The following is an 18,262-nucleotide window of genomic DNA, read 5'->3' as shown; positions in this document are numbered from 1 at the left end:
GAAGAAAAAAAGGATAATATCGTCAATATAAGATAAATGAATATCTTGAGGGTCTTGTCTTATGATTATAAAAGTTGATTGCTATTCAAATGGTTTAACATTTTAGAAAAAATGTTAGGTCTCTTAATGAAAAAAAAAGTTTTCTACGTCCATTAACAAGGACAAGAGTACAATATATTACTAGTGGATCTCCTCATAAGACTAAACTATCTTTCAGAAAAAACAAAACTTCTTAATGAACACATTGCCTATGCCATTCTTCTTTTAATACCATGATTAATTTCTTGCGGTAACAGAATATTTTAAGTAATCAATGTACCATGTACAAAACCAGATTGGTTTCCAAAAATAATTATACGAAGAATGTGGTCCAGTACTTCATTTAAGATCTTGGAAATATTCTTATTAGTAAAGTTACTAAGGTCAATAGGCCTTATATCAGAAAATGAATCAGGAATATTAACATTATGAATAAGAATTAGACAAGAAGTAGAATACAACTTAGTAAACTCAGCCCCATTGAAATATCGTTGAACAAAATCAACCACATCCTTTATATAATGCTCCAACCGGTGATAACACTAAAATTACCCTCAAAATAAGTTAAAAGAGTAAGAGGTTGTTAGCAACAAAAATAGCCAAGAAGCATCAGGGTCGATCCCACAAGAAACAATTTGTCGGCAATTGAAAAGACGTGATTTTGGTAACAAAATGATGGATTTGGGAAAACATACTATCAAACAAAGTATACATGGGAAATAAAAATTTAGGAATTCAATCCATTCTCCAAGATCCATTGCAATTCAAGACCTAAACTAATCATAGATAGTCTTAATCATTATAAATCAACACTAATCTCCTAAATAGTTTTGTGTGTTTCTAGAATAGAACATCAATTTCATATACACAATTACACCTATAATTCTAACAATATATAACAAGGAATGGAGAAGAGAACACGAGATTTTACTATTCGGCACCCAATCTTCTAGCCCAAATATGAATTTTCAGGCAACTTACCTTCAAAATCTTTACCCAAAAATATAAACCACAATATTCTCTCTACTCTAAGATTCTGTCAGTTCTTCTTTCTTCCTATTGACCTTTTTACCTCGTTTTCACTTGTTTTTCTTCAAATTTCTTCTAAATCAACCCTACATTCATTTTCCTCCAAATATTATGAAAAGCACATTAAAAGCACCAATTATAAACTAAAGCAAGCCAATATAACTAAGAAAAGAGCCTCAAATGAGTGAAAATCAACATTAACATGTTCGAAAGATAATTCCCCCAAATCCATCCAGACAAGGAGAACTAGTAGGATCCATTCGAAGAACTGTATTATCAGCTTCCTCTTCATCAAGATTTTTTGTGAGATCATCATTCTCATTTTGGGTAATAAGTTGCTCAATGAATTTTAATACCTGGGGGGTTGGTTTGTCAATCTGATTTAGTAAGATTATTCTCAAACTGATTTAAAGCCTCATCAGATTTTTGTTGGTCACTTTGTTCCAAATTACCTAGTTGTGAAGTAGTTCTCGTCTATCAAAAAGTACAGAAGTTCAATATGTCATTTGAGGTTCCTATGCTGATACTAAAAGCATGGAATCCATGTCAAAGAATAGAACAAACGGCTATACTTTCCTCAAATATTCAAAATTCTTCTTGACCAACCCTTAATTTGTTATTGAGAACAAGATGAGAAGACGTAGAACATTAATAAGTGGTTCCTGCGTATTTACACAAAGAATCCGCATTTCCCAGTGAGGAAAGAGTAGGCAAATAGAACGTGAAAACAATCACCTCGGAAGAAAAGGAAAAGGGTAAAGCCAGACCCCTCCCCCTCTCTTGCACTTCTAGCTCATGATATATATCCCTTTTTTCTAATCATCCTTTCCTCTACTGGACAATCATTTCCTGAAAATCAAGGAGACAATAAAATCAAAGTTTCAAGGAATTCAATAGTAACAATATATTTCTCATGAATTCTACAGATGGCAATACAGCTTTAGATTACAGTGCAAGACATGAGTTGACAATATTGCAGGCATTTTTTCTCTACGTAGTTATTTTATGCACTAAGAGTAGTATTTATTGAGAAAAATTCATCATATTCTCTCTAGGTTGGTACGATGTGGACTGGCCAAGAGTGATCTGCAGCTGTATATGCTTGTTTTCCAACTGATTGAATAATAATCATGTTTCTTTACCACATAATAAAAAGAAGAAAAAATGGAGAAAGGAGAAATGGAGCACACCCTTGATCACACACAATAAAATACTACATGGCATCATATCATGCATGCAAAGGATTTTTCTTTCCAACAAAACGTGGACTTGCATTTATAGTTCTCCAACATTTGACTCCAAGCACTAGGTGCAACAGAGACTTCTGAGTACCGTTGAATATTTATGAGTGAGCTGAAAGGTGGATATGCTCTAAAACTACAAAAGTCATCAGTCATTGGAATGAAAAGTTTCATTTTACTCACATATAATAGCTTTTAGCCTCGACAAGAGTTTTCTCCATATCAATTTGGCAATGGAATAAAGGTTTGGATGTAAACGTAGTAAAATGCTGACCCAGATTTATGTGTCTCTGGAACAGAAAGTCAATAATGTCATAACATTGTTAAAACCATTACGATCGTTGTAGTATCTATCATTAGCAATAACTCTTACTGCCATTTTTGGCAATGAGTTAAGCTCATTGACATAATCCTTCAATTTGGAGACAGTTTGGTTTTGCATATAAAATAAAATGTAACACAGAAGTCAATTATTGAACTACCAAAGCTAAGACATGCACATCTACTATTATTGACTAACCTAGTCTGCATTTCTGTGTTATCTTGCTTCATGGAAATTGCTTTTGACATTTAACCTGCAATCACACTGCAAATGACATTTAAACAAATAGAAGACTAAGCAAAGTTCATGAGAAATTGAATGTTATGATAGGACATGGCAGATTCATATGTATGCTGAAGTCACGTAGACTGTTGTTAAAAAAAATTGAAGAGAAAATAAATCAACCTAGACGACTACTTGAATTAAGGGGAACCTTTATTTTCTTGCCTTCTTGCTGAACACCCATAATATGATAAACTAGCATGAACCTTCAACATAATCCAAAAATTTTGTCTCATCTTCACCAAATAACCCATGAGGTCACACATCAATCTTATGTGTTTTATAACTACAATATATGAAATATAATGAGAGAGGAGACAGAGAAGGGGTGAGTGAAAGAAAGAAGGCATTCTACCTCCCAAAAGAATGGCAGTATTTATATCAGGCACACTCATCTGCTATAAAAGAGAAGATTGATATTAATTTTTGACAATTATGGTGCACACCGTGATTTTCAAATATAATTTTTTAAAACATATTTAACTACTCTAGAACTAAAAAAAAAAAGATTCAATCAAAGTTTAAAATCACGGTGCCGCGCGAAGCACGGACAATGTATTGTCACAAATTAATATCAATTTGCTCTTTCATAGAAGATGAGTGTAGGAAAATTTTTCGTGCTTCGCGCGACACTGTGATTTTCAAATTTGGTTGAATCTTTTTTTTTACTTTTAGTGTAGTTAAATAAGTGTTAAAAAATGACATTTTCAGTTACACATAGAAACAACCTCTACCTTGCCCTTTTTATGGGGTCATCGTCACTCTGTCCGTTGTCGTCTATGAATAAGTTTTTTCTCTTCTTAGACTTTCTCGAATAAACTCTTCTGTTTGAAATGGAAGCCTCCCATCCACTAGGAATTTCTTTTGAGTATTTTGTGTTTTATCCTCCCTCATAGCCTGTTGATTCAGGTGAATATCCCACTTTTCTTTTACCTATATGTAAAAATAATTAATGATGAATTATCCAGAAGATGAATGATGTACATATCAAGAGAAAATGTATTAGAAGCATAATAACATTGTAGCATTTTACCTTTTAGTTTTTGCTTATGGGGTGCTGAATTCTAATTCTTCATAAGCACATAAACTTGTGTGACTGTATAATTTTCCGACCCCTCATTCAAATTGAAATTGCTCAATTTTAGTTTGAAGACCAAGTCCATCCCGCATAGACTGCAAATATGGGACGGTACATCAATCTCACTATTGGACTATCGGTTAACGAACTTGTGATCAAAAGTAATCAACAATTGTTTCTTTGCAACCACATAAAACAGGGTCAAGTAGTCTTCACACACACACACACACGCGCGCGCGCGCGCGCGCGCGCACACACACACACGCACACGCACACGCACACGCACACGCACACGCAAACGCACACGCACACGCACACGCACACGCACACGCACACGCTCACGCTCACGCGCGTGCACACACACGCAAACACACACACACACACACACACCCGAACCCGCACCCCCGCACCCGCGCACCCGCACACGCGCAAACGCACACGGACACACGCACACGCATACACACGGACACGCACACGCACACACACGCACACACATGCACACACACACACACACACACACACACACACACACACACACACACACACACACACATATATATATATATATATATATATATTACAGTAGCATGTTGATTCAATTCCTTGAGCTTTTGCTGCGAAGGGTTTATTATAGTACTTACCTCTATGTCGGTACTCTAGTTAGAATCTACTAACCCTACAATAGTCATCCGATTTTCAAACATAACTTTTGCAATGTAAATGTTACTTGCTTTTGCAGTGTCAATAGTATGGACATCAACTGACTTCTTTGAGAACCTATGAAGCAATGAGGTTATGTTATCCATTTTAATATAACATAAATTTTTCTTGCTGCGGTGGTGGTAAAATTTAGTTCAACTATTATTGAGAAACAAAACTTATTTGTCAGAATCTCCTATATTCATGACTATTAAAAGTTTCAAGTATGTTGAGAAGAAATAGTTAACTCTAAATTTTTTAGAGTTGTAGCAGTAACGATCACAATGTATGGTCAGAAGTGGATAGGATATACGTAGGGGTAAAATGTTTTCTCTTCATCCTCCCACAAAGTTATTCTTGCTTTGATAGTCATCTCCTCACTACAAGAGAATTACATGTTTCCTCTTTGGGATGAATGAATTTTAATGTAATGTAGATGAGATAAGAATATTACGAATCGGTAAGAATGTGTATGTCGCGTTTCTTCCACTTTCAACTCATACTCTCTAGGTCACCGATTCCATATAAGCATCCAACCACATCTACAATTAAGGAGGAAAATTATTTATTGCATACATTGGAGACCGTGTGTAATATAAATTACAATGATTGATGTGCCTGATTCGACAATGATGTTGTTGTGCTGGGAGAGAATCATCACTTATTGGATACAATTTGCAGGGATTTGAACAGTATCATTCTGTATTTTTTGGATGGCAATTATCCGCAAGAATGATATTTTAAAGTCTGAATGCACTGATATGTATAACCAGTTATTTCTGAAACTTTGAAGTTTATGATAATGATTTCACAACCTTTGCTCAACTTATCTTGGAACTTGTTAATTTGATTATTCCAGATTATCGTGTGCATCAAAGTTCCATGTTAGAAGTAAATGTGCAAGAAAGTTTGAAATAAGAAAATTCACAAAGTTGTATAAATTGAATATAAATCAAAGTTTGAAATATGTAAATTCACAATTCTGTATAAATTGAATATGAATGATGCAGTACCTTTTGGAAAGGGGAGTAAATATTGGTTGTTTCCAATTGTTAAAAGGTATCGTTCCGCATATAAATTGTGGCGCTTTTGAGACAGTTTGATTGTTGGGGCCGAATAATTGTTACAGTGTTTGTGTTATTTGGATTGAAGTGTTGTTTAATGTACGAGTTCTTAAAGGGAAGGGTATTCCTGGGAATATATTAAATTAAATGGGTTTTTTGGATGATGGTGGCGCCATGTAGACGTCACTAAGGTTAGTCTTTGTATATATATATGAATATTTTTACATATGCTAATCTTTAAAAATGGTAAAATAATTTTTTTTTGGATCAAACTGTGAGAAACAGACAGACTTTATGAGAAACATCAAGTTCAAAGGATGATACATCCTCATCCATCGGAATAAGATAAAGGGGATACTCGCCTAAAGTTAACAAGTTATGAATTATATGTTCCTCGAGTATCTGTCACGATTGCATGCAATTGTTAATAAGAAATGCATATCAAACTAAATCCATAAGAAGTTTATCTTGGATGTTAACAAAAAGGCCAACCTTCTCACATACAACTGCTCGATGAGTGAGAAATAAACAAAATACTCCCTTTGAATCCTTTTAGAAATATCATTATGGGTGTGTGAGCAAATGAAATTCATCAAGTAAAGAGAGTATTGAACTAGATCGACTACTTTTGTGCAATTACTTTGAACTGGTTCCACATTAAGATACCGAAATTCAGCCCCATGCACTTGTTTATAGGTGTGAAAAACACCAAAAAGAAAAAAGTGTGAAAAACAAGCTTGTTCATAGAATCACCATGTTTTACACCTAATATCACAGAAAAATCATTGAACTATTTTCCTTGGTGAAGTGTAGAATTTTACAATTCGTACAACGCTCTTTCTCTAGCATCAATTCATCGTCTTAGTTATAACCCAAAACACAAAGGGCAATGTTGTTGCTCTTTAAATTCTGCTATGTGCAGGATGTGGAAAGGCAAGACAAAGCCGGCCTACATTTACCCAAGAGTTTATTTCTCATAGATGCAAAAAATTAAAAAAAAGGAGATGTATCTCCACTCATCTAGGCTTTGGTAAGGCAAAGTTACCAGATATATGTGCTAGTGACAGAGAATATGTACCCGTGGATTAGTCGAGGCATGCAAGTTGACTCGGACTATAAAAATTAATTAAATGTATATATTTTAAATCAATAAACTAGGAACACTATTGGAATTTTTTTTTTTTCGAAGAATCAATATTTGACTAGGCATAAATTATGATTTCATCTAACCCCTATTGTTATAGAGACAGACAAAGTACTAAAATTTCAAAAAAGCACAACTAACAATTGTACTGAGTTTGCAAAATGTGTTGATTTTGAGTTGTTCTCCAACAACAAAAGAAGTTCCTTTTTTTAAAAAAGTAAAGATTTCGTTGCTCAATTTTCAAAATCTAAAAAACAATGGAAATATTCGAACCCAACAGAAATTTAAAATAACCCCAAAAAAAATGTGCAAAAACTCAAAAATTTCAACTCAAACTCAGTAAAGTAAATAATTCATTATAAAATTAAGAGATAGAATTACACTGAGGGGTGAGCTCTGTACAATACGCGAGAAAGAACCTCCAAGCTTAAGCTCAATCACCAAACTCTTTTTCCCTAGAATCTGCAACTCCAACTAAATATTCAATTAACATTTCAACTTTTCCAGTTAAATTTACATAAAAAACAGTAGAAAAGAGGAATGAAACTCACGTTCTTCAAAATCGTAATGAGCTTTTTCTGCGATTGATCTCTCTGTAAGGTCAATTTTGAGAGAAGTGGATTAAATTGGAGACAAAAATAGTGCATATACAATGATGTACATTATTATTACGCATATGTAATTGTACCTTAAAGATATCAGATTTATCGGAGCATTGTCCAAATTCAGAACTGGGCGCCATTTTCAATCGATATCTCGAGGTTTTGTAGTTCAATGATTTGAGTTCTTCTTCTTTAGTAGGGACTTAATGGAAATATAGTTCAAGTTTAATATGGTCCTGTTGGACCTTCAAATGGACTTTATACAATACCCTGTAAGATTCACGGTTTACTTTTTCTACCAGACATTGTTATACTATAACAACAAAAAAGCTAACTTTCAAAACCCGTCCTCAATGCATACCTGAGATATATAGGACGAAACTCTTATTGGTAATTGAATTCCTACATGGAGCGTCCTTATTGTTCTCAAATTGAGTCTAATTCCACCTACCTTAAAATAATAAAATAGAGATATTGTTTTTGATAGACTCCCAACTAAAAATAATTATATATGTATAATATATACTAGATGGGCACGGCCGGTGTTGAAATTTTATGTTGGGAAAATTAACAATGTCTTACACAAAAATACTTTACTTAAAAAAATAAACCCTTCATTACTGAAAATAGTCATTCAACCCTTCTTATTTCTAAAAAAAATGACCAGGCAACAACATACTTAATTTTTTTATTCTTGTTGGTTGTGATGTTGTACACTTAATACACATTTATCAATAGGAAGAATAGAAACGTGGCTTCGAGTTTGTTAACTAACTTCATTCACATTAGATTGTGTGTTTTTTCTCATTCATTTGGAAAGTTTTAAAGTAGCAAGTGTCAACATCTTCTACAAATATAAACCTATATTTTGCTGCCAATGTAAAAAAAAATAGTATATCGCTCTTGCACTTTCTATTTTTATTTGCATTATTCAGTGTTCAACTCTCTTATAGTTGCATCTCAAGAGGCAGCTTTTGCAATTCTTCACCTTTGCACATCTAAAAAAAATGTTTACTTTTCGCTAAGACTTAAAAGAAGGGATGAAATCCAATATGCTCTTAGAAATAAAAAGAATGAAGAAGGAAAAAAGTAATTGAAAGAAATTATTCTTGAATTCAATATGTGAAGTAGTTATTATGCCATTAGTAGAAACATTACCATTGACTTCTTACTTTTAAACCTAGTGCAAATAACCTCATAAAAGTTTAAGTTATATATATGACTTGAGAAAACAAAAGTCAAATCTTATGGCATGAATATTACTTTAAGAAACTGAGGTGAAATCTTCTCATCTTTCTTTTTTGATTGATGAGAATAAATAAATTGATATATTAACAAAATGTAAATGAGGGGAATGTGTTACAACCAATCTAACTAATGTTAAAAGTTACCAAAAGGCAATGTAATTTGGGGTATAATATCAACCACTTGATATCCCTACGACAAATGGTTTTGGTTATCTTATACCTCCTTTTATTTTCACGTGATTTTATTTAATATACCTGAATTTGTTGCATTATAAATTGTATATTAAGAAGTGAACATCCTTCTTTGTAGTAGGATCCGAGGAAAGAATTAAGAATGTTATGTATTACAATCAACTACCGTGGATTCATACCTATAAGCTGAAATCAGAAAAATAAATTAAAGCTTACCTATAATTCATGAGTCCTTTAAACATTAGCGACAATCTCATCTAAGTTATTAATATGATAAACTGCAAAATGCTAAATTTGACCAATCTCATCATCATCCACTGAGTAGGAATATCTAGTTTCATCATAGTCATGTTAGTTTATTATATTGATTCTTATGAAGCATCATTTGTAAGAACCCATATATGTTGCTTATACCATTATGTGATCTCTTACGCCCTTCAAGAACGCAGTCTGGCATAAATTCGTGGTTATAAACATGACATTTTTAACAATTATATAGTACTATATTTGAACTGCATTTCCTCACTTTATTTTGTATACTAATCCTAATTTAATAAAAAAAATTCTTCTTCTACATTTCTATTGTATGTTTTTCTTTTGGATACCTCATTATTAAAAATAAGATATACAAGAGAATTTATTTGTAATAAGATTAAGAAAAAAATTGTTATTTAGTAGATGACCAGCTCCCACGGGAGGTAGGACATGATATAGGAACCAAATAGTATAAGAAAAAAATTTGATGTCGAAAATGAAAGTTGGTATAGTGTAACACAATCCTATCCTATAAACAAATAGCCACACAAAACTTTGATTAATAGCAGAGAAAACCTAATTTGGTTGTAACAGAATTTCAAGATTCACATAATTGTAATCTATTTTAAAGATTCTTGTGAGCTTTTCTTCAAAATGTCAATAGACCAGGCCAATCTCTTAGGTACTGTCGAATAATTGTTCATATGGCTGCAAGCTTTTTAAAAATGTAATGAAGAACTGATATCAACGAGCAATCTTACCAAAATTCTAAAGACCACAATATATATTGATGTTGTTGGATCAGCTAAGTAGCAGTTATTGAGTTTAAGAACACAAAAGAGATTTAGCTAGCCACATTACAGTAGAATAATTTTTAATATCTCGAAATTTTGGATCATCAAAAAAGATGGTGGACTATAGCACACGACAATTGGGAAAATAGGAGTTTTCCTTCTCTGGGGCTCGTTTAACCTTTAAAATGGGTCGTTTTGTCATGGTGACCAACCGGCTCCGTAGATAAGGTCGCTCAAGGCTATTCACAAAAAGTTTGTACTGAATAAGAGGATACCTTTTCACTTGTGGCAATTTTAGAATCTATTCGAATTCTATTCTCTTATGACTCTTTCAAGAATTTTACACTAATTCAAATGGATGTGAAAAGTGTGTTTTTAAACGATTTTATAAGAGAAGAAGTTATAGTCAAATAACCCCCGATTTTTAAAATCCTTCTTGTCCTTATCTTGTTTACAAACTTTCCAAGGCTCTTTGCAGAATAAAATAAGATCCAAAAGCTTGGTATGAAAGATTGAGTTCGTTTTTACTGAAAAATAATTTCCAAAGGGGGAAAATTTACACAGCTCTCTTCATTAAAAGATCTAGTTTATTCATTCTTATAGTACAAATATATGTTGATTATATTATTTTTGGAAGTTCTAATCCTTATTTACGCTAGAATTTTTCAAATCAAATGAAAGTAGAATTCGAAATGTGTCTTCTGTGAGAAGTCACATTCAATCTCTTATTTCAAATTAACCATTAAACTAATGAAGCATTCATTAGTCAAGAAAAGTACACCAAGGAATTTATTAAGAAGTTTGGACTCAAAAAGGGCAAAGCCTTTGGTACCCCAATGAGTTAGTCCACGTTTCTTTAAATTGATGCATCTGGAAAACACGTGGATAAAAAGATGCATAGAGAGATAGTTGGCTCATTACTATATATTACATCCAGTCGACCCGATATAATGTATACTATATGCAAGTGTGCACGATTTCAAGCTGTTCCGAAGGAATCACATCTCGTGGAAGTAAAACGAATCATTCGCTACCTCATTGGAACCACAGAACCGGGATTATGGTATTCTAGATCTACTCATTTTGATTAAATTGGTTATTCAAAAGCTGACTATGCAAGTGACAAAAACAACCAAAAAACACTAGTGGAACATGCCAAATATTGGGGCATTCTCTAGTCTCATGGCATAGAGAGAAACAAGTTTCGGTTACCTTACCCACCACCAAATCCAAATAGTTAGTGGTTGGAAGTTGTGGTACTCAAATTTTATGGACGATGCATCAATTACTTGATTATAATATTTCCTATGAAACTGTACCGATTATCTATGATAATACTTCCGTCTTTCAAAATATATTGTGCATCATTCTAGGGATAAGCATATCCACATAAATCATCATTTTATTCCTGATTACGTTGAAAATTGTGATTTTTCACTCGAATTTGTAGACTCTAAAAATCAATTAGCTGATATTTTAACTAAATCTCTTCTTGAGGAAAGATTTTTCTCTCTCAGAGATCGTCTTGGCATTCAATGTGTTTACTAATCCATTGTACTTTACTGTTTATTTATTTTATTTCCTTATGCAATTAATGGGTTTTCTCATTTTTTTTGTTCTGTAAATATGACCCGATGCCGCCTCTTCCGCTTCCCCTTCTTCCTATCAAATCCCCTTCCCTTTCCCTTTCTCATCTGATCCCCTTTCTTTTCCCTCATCTTTTTTCTTTTTATTTATTGTTTCCTCTCTCTCTTCTACTCTTCATCTCACCATGACAAATACTCGCCCCATGACCTCAAAGAAATCCTCTGTTGCTTTGAGTTCATTCGAAGTAGACACCATCTCTCTCTCTCTCTCTTCTGATTCTCCGTAGGATCCATGGATACTTCGTCTGAGTCCTCAAAGAAGTGAGATTATACTACTAATCAGAAAGCATCAAAGAAGCCTTGTCTCTATGTTAAGGGATCTCTCTCCAACGGACACATGCAACGATTATGGGGTATCGAATAGAAGAAGATGCATGATCGCTTCAAAACTCGCCTTATTGTTCCCGATCTAGTTTTAGATCTCAGTCAATTAAAAGACCCTCACTTCCCGGTAAGCTTCTATCTCAAAGCTCATAAACTGTCTCTCTTTTTTACTTTGTGTCGTCTTGAGCTTTTTGACGAAGCGGTTTACCTGCTTTATGCGAGTCTCCCCATCTCACCTAAGAGTGGTGAGTTACAGTTGTTGGTGCTGGTTAAGCAATTCATCATCAATGAAAAGTTATTCGAAAATGTGTTTTGTACTAAGTTCTTTGGGTTAATTTCGTACATGAACAAAACATGACCTAATGAATTTGAAATTTCTCTTAAAGGTTCAAAGAGAGTAGTGGCTTAACCCGACTATTACATTTCTGACTTTGGGCTCTTATCGTTATATTTTCAGAATCGTATTCTCGTACATATCATGGACAGAACTCTTATTCCCAGAAGGGCTCCTTGAGTAATATTTCTACTCGTAATGTATTTGTTCCCTAGTTCCTCCTTAAAAAATAGTGCATCAAGTGGGCTGAATGGTACAAGGCGTACATATTGGGAAGTTTTGAAGACTTGAATTCATCGGCAAGTCTTCCCTCTGGCTTGCTCATCTCGAGGATTATCGTGGAACGTCTTGTGGATCTTTCTTTGTTTACCCCCTCTCATATTAATGCAACTTCTGATTTTCATACTTTTTCTAGTACGGGGTATGTGCAAGTTCGTGAAAAGTGGGTAAAAAGGACTCAGTCAAAGCTCCCGCGGACTCTCCCTTACCCTCAAAAATCTCGGCGGATTCTGCCGGTCTTTTATTGTAGAACAATGAAGATGTCAAAACTAGACACTGAGTTGTAGAACGATACTTGGAAACCCTTCCTGATGCTGTGGCGTTTACAGAAAGATTTTAGCCCTTATATCGGTAATTTGTGGATTGCCATGACAACGATCAAGCATGAAGGTATCTCAATGGTAAATCGCTTAATCCAACATGTTGACTCTTTCAAAAGTGGAGTCAACTCCTCCAACAATGAGCTTGCTGTTACAGTTCATCATACTCCAGTCTTTCGCGAAATGTGGAACGTTCTTACAACACCTTCTATGAGAAAGTTATTAACTCCCTCAAGTACTTTTGAGGTGGTCATTAACTCTACTGGCTGACCTTTACTTTTTGCACTAACTTCCAATAGTGGCATGTACCTCTATATCTCTTGGACTACTGTTTTTTTGTCTCTCTGAATCATAGACTACTCTGTTATCTGTTTACTTTGCTTACATCTAGTACGCTTTTGGCTAATCTTTTATATTATGACAAAGGGGGAGAAAACAAATCTATCTTTCTCTCTCTTCTGTGAAACAGGGGGAGATAAGATAGGGAGAGTTGCATGCATCGATGAACTAAGACATGAAACCTCAGGGAAGTCCAACTAACTTTAAGTAAAATTGACTATCAATATTATTATTAATATTGTGAGTAATCTTGTATTTATCAAAAAGGGGCAGATTGGTAACTCCTTAGAGTTAGTTGATTTTGAAAATAAACACTTAATGCGTTGATATTAATTTTCGTAGGTCACAAATTCAAAAAGGAAATCATCAATATAAATGACTTCAAGAAGGAAAAGAATATTGGCTTGAAGTTGCAGAAAAGCATTGGAAAGGCAAGACTCAAATCTAAAGGACAAAAGAAGGAAAGGAATATATGGTTAATCGACACATGGAGAAAGTTTAAATGAAGGAGAATACTCACACACTTGGCAGAGATCACAACCAAATCATCAACAAAGGAAAAGCCATGAATCAAGCCACAAGATAAGAAGTATGTCGATCATACAACGAAATGATGACACCATCAAAAGGAAAGAAGAAGAAACAATTTACTTCATGGATACAGATCAATTGAATCGCCTCAATCAAGGACCCCCTAAATTGATCCTTGTTTGAGATAAATCCCTTGGGTTTTTCTTTACAAGAGCACAAATCATCATCTACACAAATTGACCCAGTTTTTTAGTGTGAAATACGCAACTTCGCTTGAGCTTAGCAAACAGTTTTCTTTTGTCTTTCATAAATCTTTGTAAGCACGGGAGTGATAAAATTTAAAATAAAAGAGAAAATAAATAATTTGAGTGTAGGTATAAAAGTTGAAGCAGTGTCAAGGTAGAAATCGGATTTGCATATCAAGACAGGATAAAGTTTCAAATTTCTTTAACATTAGGATATCTTCAAATATCTTAAAGAAAACCCTTGAAACCCAAGGGGGCTTGACTAGCCACCGCATTGGTAATCCGAACAATGATAAAACCTTTTGAGTTAATTATTACTGCAACTTTTTGTTATTGTTTATCTTACTACTAAGTTGCATGTGAGACTACTATCGATTACTGGTGGTTTACTTAGTGAATTTTAAATTTACCCCCCCCCCCCCTGAATATCACAATAAACTTAAAAAGAAATAAGGGTTTTAACTAGATTGAAACCCTAGTTTTGTGGTGATTCCTCTAACACAAGGATAACTCGACTTTCATTAAATGTGAGAAGTTAATTACATCTTTTTTTTTTTGCCAAACATAGATATACATGTATATACACCATACATATGAATTTGGGTCCGTCTCTAATAACAAAATAAAGTTACTTTATGAGTGAAAATCATTACTGCAAGTTTCAGGCTCTAATACAGCATGTTAAAGCATAACCATTTATGCTAATAAAGAAATTAATATACATGCATACCAGGATTTTCAACGAGATTATCTGAGAAAGAAAATTAAATCAATCTCCCTTTTCCCTATCATACGCTACATTATCTTTCGTGATTGAATCTAGTGCAGGTATAATTTCTAATGAACATAATTGGACCAATTTATAGGATTCCACTGAAAATGTTATTAATTTTGTTGCACAACATATAATCTAATGAAATTATGAACATTTAATTATTATAAAAATGAAAATTATATGGTAAAACTAATTTATAATATGCAATTATCATATTAGTATTATTAGTAGAGAATGCTAAAATAATTACTATTTATAGCTTATCTTTTTATTTCATAGAAAATAGTAAATAGGCACAACTATCTATAATTTAGTTCTAACATTAGGAATTTCTAGGCTAGTATTCATTTGCTCAGATAAATCGCGACTCATCCAAAAGAGGATAACTATTAATTAGTTTTTCGTGTATGTATTTGTTTCATTAATTTTTCTTCTATTTTAAAATTGAGCGAATTAGATCAATTTTAGTCAAATATATTGTGTCAAGATAAAAAACGGATCAAGATCGAATTCAAACTGAATTTGATTGGATCAATATGAATTGAGCCAAAATGGGGCAGATAATGAGTCAAGATCCAACTCAACACAATTTTCGCTAAGTTTAATTATTTAGATCAGTTCTTTTAAAATATTTTAGTACACAATAACAATACTGATAAAAATATTTTATGAATATATATATAAAGAATTCATACTACTACAAAACCTCGAACTTTTTCATGGTCTGCTAAAAATGGTATTTAAACATGTGAAAAATAAACGCCTTACAATGTACAGAGACATTTATGTTGAGGAATTTGAAATTAATATATAAACACTGAAAATTTTTTATGTATATCAAATAAATATTTTTAAAGAAAATTCAAATGAATATACCTTCTCCCCTTCTAGATTCGCCCTTACATAAAAGTGACTAAAATGTAGGAATTTTATATCTATAGTACTAAACAAATGATATCTGTTGATATTTTCAGATCTCTTATATATAAAAAATGTCTATTTTTTTATAAAAAATAAGTCATAAAATCAAAAAATTGAATTTTTAACTGACCAGTCACGCCCAAGGCCTATACCTTGGTAGGGACTGGCACTCGATGACCATTACTGGTCTCGAGCGAACCGTTGTCCTGACTTACATAACTCAGCGGAAGACTAAACTCAATTCAATCAATAAACAGAGCATGGTTAAAAGTAGTACTCAATATGATATTATAGCAAAAATGGCACTTAAGTCTCAACACTTGAACATATGAAATTACAAAGTACATGAGACTCGAAAACTTAACTACTAAGTGAATATGAAGCCTCTAAATCAACTAAGATGGATGTTGGGACAAACCCCACAACATACTAATGAACAGAACTAGAAAAGTAATCACAAGGATGTCCTCCAAAATGTAAGGGGCTCACCACTAACTCTGGAACTCAAACTGGATCAACAAAGGTTGCGTGTTGATCCTTGTTATCTCTGTCTTCATCATAAGATGATGCAAGCAAACTGGCATCAGTACATTGAATGTACGAGTGTGCGAGTTGGAATGCTAAACACAACTATAAAAGCTTGAAATTGATTAAGGAAGAACTTACTTTGGCTCTGCTTGACTCATAAGAAAAGAACTCAATATAANATATATATATATATATATATATATATATATATATAACACCTAGTTTAGTAAAGATAAAACAATAATAAACTCAACTTTACTTATATATGAAAGTAATATAATTTTCTGTGGGAGTTTCTCTAACCGACACACATCACTTGAGCCTAAGTGATGATTTTACCTCACGCTGTCGAGGACAATCCTACACCTTACAATCGGTATAGGACCTTACTTAACTTAGTAGATCCACAAGCTTAACTAACCTGATCATCTAGAAAGTATGACATGTTGATACCCACAGTAGCTACATGGTGTAATGGAGGCTTGAGTTAATATGAACTCTCATCCCCACATCGGTGCTCAATACTACTCCCTAAATATACTTTAGCTCATGCTTTTAACATAACGTACTTCCTTTGGGTTGAGATAATTTGCTCAACCCTTTTTACCCTTAAAAATCCCTCTTGAAATTAGTGTTCCCCTTTTCTTACTCAAAACTATTTTTGAACTCTTAGTTTCCTTGTAACTTAAATGTGAAAACATTTATAAACTTTTTGTCAATACTGTGTTCCCTTATCGCTTTTTGAAAATTTAACTCAACTTTTTACACTTTGGTCAACCTGTAACTTGAGCCTTAAAACAATGTTAAAGTGATTGTTTAAGAAATTTTGAATACTTTAAGAACTTGCCTTTACTTACTTCTTAATTTTTAAACTTGACTCTTAACTTCTTTGACCTTGATCTTAGCTACCCTTGAATTTGATTATGGATCAAGGATCATGATCTCATGTTTATGGATGATTTAATGATGTTTAGATGTACTTTAGAGTGTTGGAATCAACTAGGAATGATAGGTACATCACATAGGAACTAGTTCAAAAAGATAGGGAAAGAACGAGGTCTCTATGTTACCTTGGCGCTCTGAGAGGCGCGGAGCGCCAGAGCCTTTCCTACAGACACTAGTCAGAGGTGCTCTAGCTGGTGCGGCACGCCAGGACCTGTCGTACAGAGCCTTCCCTGAGGGTCTCTGATAAGCACGCTCTCAAGGGGTTGTCACAGGGAACCTCTGACTTTTCTTGTCCATGAATCATCTGTAAACCTCTTAAACATTCATGGATCCCACCACAAACACTTAGGATCACTTAATACCTCATTACCCAATATATTAGACACAAAAAAATTCTACTAGATATAAATTACAATTCAACCAACAAGAAATTCATATTTTTTCGTCAAGAAGTTCCATATTCATCATTCAATAAACTCTAACTTGCTGAATTGAATCATATTGGGGTGTGGGTTAAAGGACCCTACGTAAAATGGTCTGACATACCTCAAAGGGATCACCTCCAACGAAATCCGCAACGATTCTTGGCATTCTTTCTTCTCTTTCTTCTTTCTCCTCTTCTCTTCTCTTTTCTCCCAAGCCCTAACCGTATTCAATATTCTAAAAACTGACTTAAGGCTTAAATTTTCCCTTGATAAACCCTTAATACAAATTAGGAAATTGTAGGCTGAAAATACTACTTTATCCTTACTAAAATTCTGATTGGATTCTCCTTAATCCAACAACCTAACATCCATAAGGAATATTTCATTCGTACGATATAAAAATTTCCCAAACTCTGCAGCGTTAAAAAGAACTTAGCATGGGATTTCCAATTGTAACGACCTGTTTAGTCGTTTTAAGCAGCATATTTTATTTCTGGAAAAACTGTCTGAGTCGACGGAACCTACGACGGACCGTCATGGGCACGACGGGCCGTCGAGGGGGTCTCGTTCCAAAACACTTAGAATTCTGAAATTTGGGTACTGAAATCGACTCTCTGAACTTCGTGACGACATGGCAGGACGGACCGTCGTGGGCACGACGG

At 33.7% G+C, this 18,262-nt stretch overlaps 1 pseudogene; it reads right to left on the bottom strand.

Moving 5' to 3' along the window:
* Positions 1-1,440: 1,440 nt before the first annotated feature.
* Positions 1,441-17,766, bottom strand: LOC107017860 (annotated as a pseudogene).
* Positions 17,767-18,262: the final 496 nt, after the last annotated feature.

The sequence above is a fragment of the Solanum pennellii genome, chromosome 1, assembly GCF_001406875.1.
Source record: "Solanum pennellii chromosome 1, SPENNV200".
Taxonomy (NCBI): Eukaryota; Viridiplantae; Streptophyta; class Magnoliopsida; order Solanales; family Solanaceae; genus Solanum; species Solanum pennellii.
This window is presented reverse-complemented; position numbering and strand designations above follow the sequence as displayed.